General features: G+C 42.0%; 1 protein-coding gene across 6 annotated transcripts in view; it reads right to left on the bottom strand.

The window, feature by feature from the left end:
- Positions 1 to 12,086, bottom strand: part of GAS2L3 (growth arrest specific 2 like 3) — a 36,977-nt gene extending 24,891 nt beyond the window's left edge. The window contains exons 1-2 of one of the 6 annotated variants that reach the window (XM_059886968.1): positions 11,710 to 12,086; positions 10,897 to 11,034 (exon numbers count right to left, since the gene is read on the bottom strand). The gene's annotated coding sequence lies outside the window, so the exon portion shown is untranslated. Of the gene's footprint in view, positions 1 to 10,892; positions 11,035 to 11,709 lie in introns of all 6 variants that reach the window. The other 5 variants (XM_005206743.5, XM_024992515.2, XM_005206742.5 and 2 more) reach the window with 5 other exon arrangements.
- Positions 12,087 to 12,308: the final 222 nt, after the last annotated feature.

The raw sequence follows: 12,308 nt of genomic DNA, 5'->3' as shown, positions 1-12,308 counted from the left end.
AAAAGCACATAATAAGCTCATCTACCTGAAACTGGAACTGAATTTGGACCTAGTCCACTTCGCCCATGGGGTCACAAAAGAGTTGGACATGACTTACTGACTGAACAACAACCCTCAGAAATAGTTTCAGCCATGAGATCCTTAAGATTATTTATGGTAAGGCTCTTTATACCAATTTGACTTCAGATCACGATGGGAATTAAAAAAAAAAAAAAAATGCCAGCCTGTGGAGCTGCTCCTTTGTTCCACAGCTGTAGGCTCCGAAACCGAGTACATTTTAATTCCTAATCACATTATATTAATAAAATATGGTGGGGAGAGCGCAAGTGGCATGGCTCAGTCCTGGAACAAAACAGGAGCCGATTTGTAAAATAATGGCCAAAAAGCAAAGAAATAAAGTAAGATTCCTCAGAAAAATAACATTAACTGCCACTGCAACACACCGATAGCACCCAGCTGACAGATAACTGCCAAGACACACAAGCTGCAGGGATATGATAAATGCCCAGGTTGGCACAGTGGTCACTGCTGAGGAGGGAAGGAACGTGAGATTGGGATGGAATGCACAGAGGCAACGGTACCAACAAGATTCTCATTCAGGAGAAGTGGTGAGGACACAAGTGTTCTTACATTACTTGGTACTCCCTTCTGTGTGTCAAAAAACATTTCATCATTTTTAATGCTTCATTTGGAAAAATAGTTGAAGAAAATATCCTGATTTGTTCACGGGAATAAAAAAACTATCTTCTCAGCTTTAAAATTCTGAGTTAAATATTTCTTAGTTGCCTAGAAGAGAAAATAGAAATGCTATATTCATACCATCCCCTTCATGGATCACAGCCTTGTCGTAGTGAAGGGGCTTGCGTAATTCAACGAAACTATGAGCCATGCCGTGCAAGGCCACCCAAGACAGACGGGTCATAGTGCAGAGTTCTGACAAATCGTGGTACTCTGAAGGAGGAAATGGTAACCCACTTCAGTATTCTTGCCATGAGAACCTCACAAACAGTATAAAAAGACAAAAAGATATGACACCAGAAAATGAGGCCCCCAGGTTGGAAGGTGTCCAATATACTACTGGGGAAGACCAGAGGGCAATTACAAATAGCTCCAGAAAGAATGAAATGGTCGGGCCAAAGTGAAAACAATGCTCAGTTTATATGCATTATATGCTCATTTTATGCTCAGTGGATATGCCTGGTGGTGAAAGTAAAGTCTGATATGGTAAAGAACAATACTGCACAGGATCATGCAAAGTTAGGTCCATGATACAAGGTAAATTGGATGTGGTCAAACACGAAATGGCAAGACTAAACATCTCAGGAATCAGTGAACTAAAATAGACAGGAATGGGCAAATTTAATTTAGATGACCATTGTATCTACTACTGTGGGCAAGAATCCCTTAGAAGAAATGGATTAGTCCTCATAGTCAATAAAAGAGTCCAAAATGCAGTACTTGGGTGCAACCTCAAAAATAACAGAATGATCTCAGTTCACTTTCAAGGCAAACCATTCAACATCATAGTAATACAAGTCTATGCGCTTCAACCACTGATGCTGAAGAAGCTAACATTGATTGGTTGTATGAAGACTATAAAACCTTTTAGAACACCAAAGAAAGATGTCCTTTTCATCATAGGGGATTGGAATGCAAAAGTAGGAAGTCAAGAGGTACATAGAATAACAGGCAAATGTTGGTTTTCTGGAGTACAAAATGAAGCAAGACAAAGGCCAACAGTTTTGTCAAGAGAGCACACTGGTCATAGCAAACACCCTTTTCCAACAATACAAGAGAAGACTCTATACATGGACATCACCAGATGGTCAACACCAAAATCAGATTGATTATATTTTTTGCAGCTGAAGATGGAGAAGTTCTATACAGTGAGAAAAAAAAAAAAAAAGACCTGGAGTGGACTGTGTCTCAGAACATGAGCTTCTTATTGCAAAACTCAGGCTTAAACTGAACAAAGTAGGGAAAACCACTAGATCATTCAGGTATGACTTAAATTAAATCCATTATGATTATACAGGGAAAGCGACAAATAGATCCAAGGGATTAGATCTGGTAGACAGAGTGCCTGAAGACCTATGGACAGAGGTTCATTACATTGTACAGAAGGTGGTGACCAAAACTATCCCCAAGAAAAAGAAATGCAAGGAGGCAAAGTGGTTGTCTGAGGCGGCTTTACAAATAGCTAAGAAGAGAAACTAAAGGCAAGGGCAAAAGGGAAATATAAATCCAGGTGGATGCAAAGTTCCAGAGAACAGCAAGGAAACACTATTTAAAAAAAAAAAAAAAGCCTACATAAATCAACAATTCAAAACAGAGGAAAACAATAGAATGGGAAAGACTAGAAATCTCAACAAAACTGAAGATATCAAGGGAATATTTCATGGAAAGATATCAAGGGAACATTTCATGGAAAGATGGGCACAATAAAGGGCAGAAACAGTAAGGACCTAACAGAAGCAAAAGAGATAAGAAGAGGTGGCAAGAATACACAGAAGAACTATACAAAAAAGGTCTTAATGCCCAAATAACCACGATGGTGTGGTCACTCACCTAGAGCCAGACATCCTGGAATGTGAAGTCAAGTGGACCTTAGGAAGCATTACTTTGAATAAAGTTAGTGGAGGTGACAATTCCAGCTGAGCTATTTCAAATCCTAAAAGATAATGCTGTTAAAGTGCTACACTCAATATGCCAGCAAATTTTGAAAACTCAGCAGTGGCCACAGGATTGGAAAAGGTCAGTTTTCATTCCAATCCCAAAGAAGGGCAATGCCAAAGAATGTTCCAACTACAATTGTGCTCATTTCACATGCTAGCAAGGTTATGCTCAAAATTCCTCATGCTAGAGGCTTCAGCAGTATGTGAACTGAGAACTTGGAGATGTACAAGCTGGGTTCCAAAGAGGCAGAGGAACCAGAGATCAAATTGCCAACATTTTTTTTAATCATGGGAAAAGCAAAGGAATCTCAGAAAAACATCTACTTCTGCTTCATTAACTAAAGCCTTTGACCATGCACAACAAGAGATGGGAGTACCAGTCCACCTTACCTGTTTCCTGAGAAATCTGTATGTGGGTCAAGAAGCAACAGTTAGAATTGGACACGGAATGACTAGCTCAAAACTGGGAAAGGAGTACAACAAAGCTGTATATTGTCACCGTGCTTATTTAATCTATATGCAGAGTACATCATGTGAAATGCCAGGCTGGATAAACCACAAGCTAGAATCAAGATTGCTGGGTGGAATAACAACAACCTCAGACATACAGATGATACTACTCTAATAGCAGAAAGTGAAGAGGAACTAAAGAACTTCTTGATGAGGGTAAAGGAAGAGGGTGAAAAAGTTGACTTGAAACACAACACTAAAAAAAACTAAGGTCATGGTATCTGGTCACACTGCTTCATGGCAAATAGGGGAAAAAGTGGAAACAGTGACAGATTTTATTTTCTTGAGCTCCAAAATCACTGTAGATGGAGACTGCAGCCATGAAATTAAAAGACACTTGCTCCTTGGAAGGAAAACTATGACAAACGTAGAGAGTGTATTAAAAAGCAGAGACATCACTTTGCCGACAAAGGTCCACAGTTTTTACAGTCATGTATGGATGTGAGACGGAGAAGGCAATGGCACCCCACTCCAGTACTCTTGCCTGGAAAATCCCATGGATGGAAGAGCCTGGTAGGCTGCAGTCCATGAGGTCGCTAGGAGTTGGACACGACTGAGCAACTTCACTTTCACTTTTCACTCTCATGCATTGGAGAAGGAAATGGCAACTCACTCCAGTGTTCTTGCCTGGAGAATCCCAGGGACAGGGGAGCCTGGTGGGCTGCCGTCTCTGGGGTCACACAGGGTTGGACACGACTGAAATGACTTAGCAGCAGCAGCAGCAGCAGCATAGATGTGAGAGCTGGACCAAAAAGAAGGCTGAGCGCCAGAGAATTGATGCTTTTGAATTGTGGCGCTGGAGAAGATTTTGAGAGTCCCTTGGACAGCAAGGAGATCAAACCAGTCAATCCTAAAGGAAATCGACACTGAATATTCATTGTAAGGACTAATGCTGAAGCTGAAGCTCCAATACTTTGACCACCTGATGAGAAGAGCCAACACATTGGAAAAGACCCTGATGCTATGGAAGACTGAAGGCAAAAGGAGAAGGGATCCTTTTGGAGAAGGCAGAGGATGAGATGGTTAGATAGCACCATTAACTCAATGGACATGAATCTGAGCAAACTCCAAGATAGTAGAGGACAAAGGAGCCTTGCGTTCTGCAGTTCATAGAGTCACGTTGAGTCAGATAGGACTTAGCGAATGAACAACAAATTCATACAGAACACAGTTCATGTTTTTTAATGTATAAAATAAGTCACCATAAAGGCACCATTGGGGTAGTAGAAAGTAGCAGATCCATCTGGTTTGAATTTCAGATGATCTTGGGATAGTTAGTTAGCTTCCCTGGTGGCTCAGACAGTAAAGTGTCTGCCTGCAATGCAGGAGACCTGGGTTCGATCCCTGGGTTGGGAAGATCCCCTGGAGAAAAAAATGGTAACCCACTCCCGGACTCTTGTCTGGAAAATCCCATGCATAGAGGAGCCTGGTAGGGCTACCGTCCATGGGGTGGCAAAGAGTTGAACACGACCGAGTAACTTCACTTTCTTTTTTACTTTAGGGTAGTTAACTTCTCTGAATCCATGTTCTCATTTGTAAATGGGATACCACCACCTCCCTTGTCTGCTTCATGTAAAGATTAAATGAGGTGATACAAATAAAGTACCTGACACATACTGACACTTAACAAGTGAGTTGTTGTGATGATACCATGATGAAACATAATTATAGTGCACTTAACATAATTCATCAAATTAAAAAGAGATAAAATACTGAGAAATCATTAAATGTAATTTGGAAAGCTTCTTTTTTCTAACATAAAAAATTTACAACATATTGTAATACAGTTATAAACGAATGACTCTTTGTGAACCAATGGACTATATACAGTCTATGGAACTTTCCAGGCCAGAATACTGGAATGGGTAGTCTTCCTCTTCTCCAGGGGATCATTCCAACCCAGGGATCGAACCCAGGTCTCTCGCATTGCAGGCAGATTCTTTACCAGCTGAGCCACAAGGGAAGCCCATAAATGAACATTAAAAACTCTAAAAGACCAACAACTTAATTGGGAGTATACTCAAATATGGATTTGTGACCTACAAGTCTATTGCTAGAATAAGTCTTCCGGTGTGTCACAAAGAGGCTCTTTGCTCCACTCAAGCTGTCTCCTCAGCATCCTCTCTACCAGTTTTGCTCATTTCTGTGGCTCCATCACAGTTCAGACTACATGTTCATCCAAGCATGGCCATTCCTTCATTTACCCAAGTATTTACTCACACCCTTCATTAAACTAGGCACCCCAGGCAAGAGACGCAGTGATGCTCTCATGGAGCCACTGCATTCGTTTGTGCACATTAGTGAATACACAGATGAATATACAATGTTAAATCATGATAATTGCTTTGGAGGAAAGAACAGAGAGAGAACAGCAGGGGCCTACTTTAAAGACTCAGACTGAGTGATATAGTAATGGTTTTGCCAGAGGAAAAACATGAACTTGAAGAATGGTGGGAATCAGCCAGGGAGAGAGAAGAGGAAAAGTTCTATGCATAGAGAATACTTTTTACAAAGACTCTGAACAGAGAGCATTTGGTGCATTCTGAGGACTGAAAGAAGCCAGTATGACTGAAGCGTGGAGCATGTGTGCCTTAGGATAGGGCTGCAAAGTTAGGCAGTAGCCCCACCACACAAAGCCAAGTTGAGGAAATTGGATTTTATTCTAAGTGCAGTAGGAAGCCATGGAAGAGTTTTAACCAAAGGAAAGACATAATGTAATTCATAGTTTTACCAGATCTCCTGCAGCGGGGCGGGAGACATGGGAGCAAAATAGTGACGGGTTTAACAGAGAAAAGGGGGAAGGAAACAGAAGGACAGGTGGGTAGAGATGTGGGAAAAAGAATCAGTGGCTTCAGTGAGAGAAGGAGAAGAAGAGAGGAGTGGTGGGAGAGCAAAGGACACTGAGCACGTAGGAGATGAGATGGAGAACAGCCTGGAAGGGGAAGAGGAGTGGACCCACCGCAGTAGTTCAGCGACAAATGATGATGACTGAGGAGGGACGCTGGTAACGTCTCAACCAGAGAGAACTGGATGGATCCGACATCTATTTTTGAGTTAAGAATCAAGACTTGATAACGGTTAGAGATGGAGGGTGAAGGCAAAGGATGTGGGCGCAGAGTGAATTGTCAGGAACGACTCCAGGTTTTCTGGTTTAAGCAACTGAGCAAATAGATGATGGCAGTGTTTAGTGAGATGAGGATGATGGGCATCTGAACAGACTGAAGCAGGGAACCCAGCAGAGATGGCAAAAGCGCTGTGTTTTGGTCATGTTTCATTTGAGACGCCTTTAAAGACATTCAAGCCAAAATGTCATTTTGGCAGTTGGCAGTTGGAAAGTTTGGGAGGAGACAGAAATTGTCAGCAATCCTTGGGAGATAAAGCCGCTAGAAAGAGTGAGACCTTTCTGGAAAAAAAAAAAATGGAGAAAACAGTGATTAGGGCCTAGAACAAGTCCTGAGAAAATCCAACATTTAAACAGGAGAAAAAGAGTCAACAGGAGGGACAGAGTCCTCATCTAGATTATTCCAGGTTTACAACTCTTCTGATTTACCTTCTCCCAGGAGCCCTTCCTGATTGGCCTAAATTAATTCTGCTTATATCTGTAGCTCTTGAATTCACCTAGCATTTCTCCCAATTCCTTATTTATACACTGTTTTATACTCCAGTTCTTGCCTGGAGAATTCCATGGACAGAATTAAGTCCATAGGGTCGCAACTTGGTCAAGCAATGTACAGAAATAATGAAGAAATAGTATATACTTAATTCTGTCCATGGAATTCTCCAGGCAAGAACTGGAGTTGGTAGCCATTTCCTTCTCCAGGGGAATCTTCTAGACCTCTGGGCATTGAACCTGGGTCTCCTGTACTGTAGGCAGATTCTTTACCATGTGAGCTGCCAGGGAGGCAAGTCTATTACAGGATTGCTACTGGAAGTAGTGTTGAGAGAAGTATTCAAGCTGAAAGTTTAGGAAAACACTTGCAGTGGAAGATGGATGTGTGAACATCTCTAGGAAAAACCAGATAGGTAAAATGTGGTGCAAGTCTTGGAAGCAGACACACAGCAAACAAGTATCTAACAGGAAACTTTTGGGGGTATTATTTATTATTTTTCATTTTTGTTTATTATGGGACCTGAACTGATAAATAATCTTGCCTCCCATCATACATGTCCAAGGAGAAATATGTGAAGTAGTTACTAGTCAAGGTACCAGCAGGTCAAGTGAGCTACCTGACAGAAAATCACTGAAAAAAAAAAAAAGACTAAATCTGGTGTACATTTAGCCGAGGATCCAAATGAACAGGACAGAAGAGCTGTGCCAACAGGCAAGGGCTCTGGGGTCAATATACTACTCAGGAATTCATATGGCTGTCCTACTGGATAAGTACATTTTTATTACATCTTTTAAATAAACTCCATTTGCAGCAGACAGGATAATGAACCCCAAAGACATCTATGTAATAACCCCCAAACCTGTGAATATACTGTTTTCATGAGCAAAATGGACCCTGCTGATTGAGTAAATAAAGGGCCTAAGAAAATGGGAGGTTTTCCTGGTGAGCCAATTATAATAACAAAAATTCTTATAAGTGGGAGGCAAAAAGGTCAGAGCCAGAGAAGGGGATGTGAGAATAGAGGTGGAGAAAGATTGTCACACTGCTGGCTTTGAGAGGAAGGAGCCAAGAAATGTTTAAAAAAAAAACACAAAACTTAAAATCAGTTCACCTTTATATATGACAGACTAAAAGAATCAATGGAAAACATGAAAGTGAAAAGTGAAGTCACTCAGTCTTGTCTGACCCTTCGCAATCCCATGGACTGTCACCTGCCAGACCCCTCCGTCCATGGAATTTTCCAGGCAAGAATACTGGAGTGGGTTGCCATCTCCTTCTCCAGGGGATCTTCCCGACCCAGGGATCGAACCCAGGTCTCCCATATTGCAGGCATATGTATACAATGGAAAACATGCATATACACTAACATCAGTTCAGCTCAGTTCAGTCACTCAGTCGTGTCCAACTCATTGTGACCCCATGAATCACAGCACGCCAGGCCTTCCTGTCCATCACCAACTCCCGGAGTTCACCCAGACTCACGTCCATCGAGTCAGTGATGCCATCCAGCCATCTCATCCTCTGGCGTCCCCTTCTCCTCCTGTCCCCAATCCCTCCCAACATCAGAGTCTTTTCCAATGAGTCAACTCTTCGCATGAGGTGGCCAAAGTACTGGAGTTTCAGCTTTAGCATCATTCCTTACAAAGAACTCCCAAGGGCTGATCTCCTTCAGAATGGACTGGTTGGATCTCCTTGCAGTCCAAGGGGCTCTCAAGAGTCTTCTCCAACACCACAGTTCCAAAGCATCAATTCTTCGGCGCTCAGCTTTCTTCACAGTCCAACTCTCACATCGATACATGACCACAGGAAAAACCATAGCCTTGACTAGATGGACCTTTGTTGGCATAGTAATGTCTCTGCTTTTGAATATGCTATCTAGGTTGGTCATAACTTTCCTTCCAAGGAGTAAGTGTCTTTTAATTTCACGGCTGCAGTCACCATCTGCAGTGATTTTGGAGCCCCAAAAAATAAACTCTGACACTGTTTCCACATAAAGAAATGTAAAACAACATTAAATGTCTATTAACAGGAAACCTCTAAAATAACATACAGGACATTCATACAGTGGATTCATTCGGCCACTTGAAAGAATAAGAACTGTTTGTATTGATATGAAAAGATGTCCATTATATGTCATGCAACCAAAAGCAATCTGCAGGACAGTACTTAATTATGTTACTCTGGTCACAGTGTTTTCCAAACTGTGTGAGGGTGAGAGAAAAAAATTCCTGAACAAAGTTAAGTAATTTTTTTCAACAGCCAATTTTATTTTGGCAATCAAAAACATTAACAAGTCATCCAAAGAAAAACAAAAGTCACAATATTTAAAATTCTATGTAAAGTGAGCCCTTCACCATAGCTTATACTGTCTTACAGAAAAGTTTGTTTTTGTGAGAGGAGGTAGAAATCTCTACCAGTCAGCACTTCAGCAATATCTAACATATGACTGATGGTCATAATATTGTAAAAGACCCTTACAGCAGTAAAAATGAAACTGCATTTAGTGTATCTGCTACATTTCATCATATTTTAGTTCTTTGAAAATTGGTAATTCATTGACAAGATACATAGCAACTTTCTGTTAAAACCCCTATTTTGTAACAATGCAATATGAGAAAACTTTTTGAGTTTTTAGAAGGAGAAACACTGAAGAGATAACAATTATAATTATTGGCTGCATCTTGTAAACATTACTTCTGAGGCATTTCTCTATGGTAGTTACATTTCAATTAAAACAGGGAAATTCAAAGTGAGACAACTGACTGACAGACTCAAGTTTCCTATTCTCTCAAATACTATGTACACTTCAAGTTTCATTAAGAATTTAAAAAATAACAAAGTAGAGGGAGAAACAAATAATAGGAAGAAAGTAAAACACACCCACACAGAAGTACAGCCAGTTTACAGTATGTATGCATTAACCTTAACCCCTTTCCTCACAACAGTCAGCTTGAAAAACAATTACTGAAATAACTGAACTTTCATTATCTCCAAACTTAAATTGAAATTGACAGAGAAAAAAACAAAAAGAGTGCTGCTTAATAAAAAGTACAGTAAATACGAAAAAACTGAATGGGAAAATATAAATTAGGAAACATTACTTTTAAACCTACCAAGTCTCCAAACGTCATTGGACTCATTTCGTTTTTTAGTAATAGCAGTATACTGTTGACATTATTCCTTTATCACACACTTTGATTCACCATCACAAATTACTTACCACTATTTTTTAATGAAGTAGGCAAAATGAACTGAAACCCATGGGAAAAATGAACCTGGGCCATACAAACAACTTTGTGCAAAGAAGCTTAAATCTGGGTATATAAATGCAAGAGTAGTGTGATTAAAAAAAGGGGCTGGACATTGGAGTGAGACAGTCTAGACTGAATTCTGGGTGAACCTCAGTAGCTTCATTTCTTTCTCTGGGCTTCAGTTTCCTCATCTATAAAATGGAGAAAACACCAGTGACGCTGCAGGATTACTAACAGGTTTAACAATATATAAGTAAAGCATCTAGAACAGGACCTGGTACATGCTAGGTAATAATGCATTTGATAAACAGTTGTTGTCCTTGTTGATCAGTCCCTCAGTCATGCCCATCTCTTGGCGACCCCATGGACTGCAGCCAGCCAGGCTTCCCTGTCCTTCACTGTCTCCCTAAGTTTACTCAAACTCATGTCCACTGAGTCAGTGATGCCATCCAACCATCTCATACTGATAAACAGTAATGAGTACTTTACATGTACAAACTTAATCAATGAATGATAAATATTAATACCACTACCTCTGGTACTGCCTTCACCTTTTGCTCCTCTCTGCCCAGCAGCACAGAAATAATGCTAGTTATGTGTCAGGTAATGTACTAAACTAGTTACATGGATTATTTCATTTGATCTTCACAAACGTCACAGCAATAAGGTAGCAACTACTTAATATTAACCTTTGTTTACACAGCACAAAATATAGACTTAGAAAGATTAAATAACTTGCCTAAGGTCACACACATAGTAAAGTGTGACTTCAGAGCCCCCACACTTAGAAACACATAAAAAGAAACATTATTTATAATTCATTAAAGTGGAAATAGCAGACAGACCTACCACGCAAAGTCCGTTGGTTTGTAATGAGGTTTTGAAACAGATGAGTCAGACAGACACGTATCGGGATCTACACCAGACGACTACCACCAGTTTCCACTTCTTCATTCAAAACCATTCCAATCTCCTCCTAAAGGGAATCTGAGGTGGCGAGAATGCCAATTCCTAATTATTTAAGTGCCAACTGAGGAGATCAGACAGTTCACAACACGCTTATCTTCTGAGAGAGTAGGTATTAACACTCTTCACACAAACGAAGCTAAACCCAAACTCTGACCTAGACAGGGCCGGCAAAGAAACATCTCTTCACTTAATAAGAACTGACCAGCTTTTCTAACAGACGTTGCACGAAGCACTCTAAATCAGTAAGACTCAATCCTGCGGTTCGAAGAGATTAGTTAGGAACCAGGAGCGACTGAATGGCAAGCACAGGCTCCAATATTTTCCTTCGACTTCCAAGGCAATCTACAAACCTCCCCGCAACGCAGCCCTTCAAACCGAAACGTGCGGGTGGGAAAACCAGCGCTCACAGCCTTGAGATACGTCCCCTCTTTCCGTTCATCTCGGCGACATGACCCTTGCGTGGACCGGAGGGAACAAACAGATAACTTTTCCCTCTGCCGGATGGCAAAATAACTATCTGCAATTTCCCTTCCAAGGTCAGTGACTACATCAGTTCTTCCCAGGGGTAACACCGAGGAATTAAGTGACCCTATATGAGCTAGGTGCTTGGAAACAAAGGTGCCTCTGGAGAGGCTAAATTTCAGACTCTGATCTCTTCCTGGATTCTAAAGCAGAGCGGCAGCGAGTGATTACCTCGTCTCCCGCCTAGCACACCTGCCGCCCCAGCACACCTGTGGCCCCTGCACCAAACCTGGGTGGGCAGAAGGCAGGGACTTGCTTCATCTTGACGGCCCCAGGGACCAATCAGCGCACGCGACTCCCGGAGTGGACCAATCGCACATCAACTTGAATCCCGCAGCTCGGAGCCCCTACTGAATCAACCCTTTGAGTGGGCTGAGCGCGAGGCCTCTTCCAATGCCAGTTGAGGCACCGCAGCCCCAAGAAGGCAAGCAAGAGTTCGCGAGGAAAAGAGAACGTCAAACAAAGAAGTACTCACCCGCACAGGCGCAGGACGGTCACTTCTTGCTGGGCAACATCTCGCTCAATCTGTGCCTGGCCGACACGCCCCTACCCAACCGCCGCCGCGGCTGCCTCAGGCTCAGGGTTCGCCGCGGCCCGTTTTGAAGGAACCAATCGCCGCGGCCTGTTTCGAAGGAGGCGGAGAGGGGCCGTGGCTGGAGGCCCCGCCCCGCCTCCAGGCCTCTAGGGAGCACGAGACCTGCGTGCGTCTGGATCAAGGGACTAGTCTGTTTCCTCTGCCTAGGGTCACACAAGTCTGGCGGCAAAGTCGC

This window comes from Bos taurus, chromosome 5, assembly GCF_002263795.3.
Source record: "Bos taurus isolate L1 Dominette 01449 registration number 42190680 breed Hereford chromosome 5, ARS-UCD2.0, whole genome shotgun sequence".
Taxonomy (NCBI): domain Eukaryota; kingdom Metazoa; phylum Chordata; class Mammalia; order Artiodactyla; family Bovidae; genus Bos; species Bos taurus.
The sequence above is the reverse complement of the archived record's forward strand: the minus strand, read 5'-3'. Positions and strand labels throughout refer to the sequence as shown.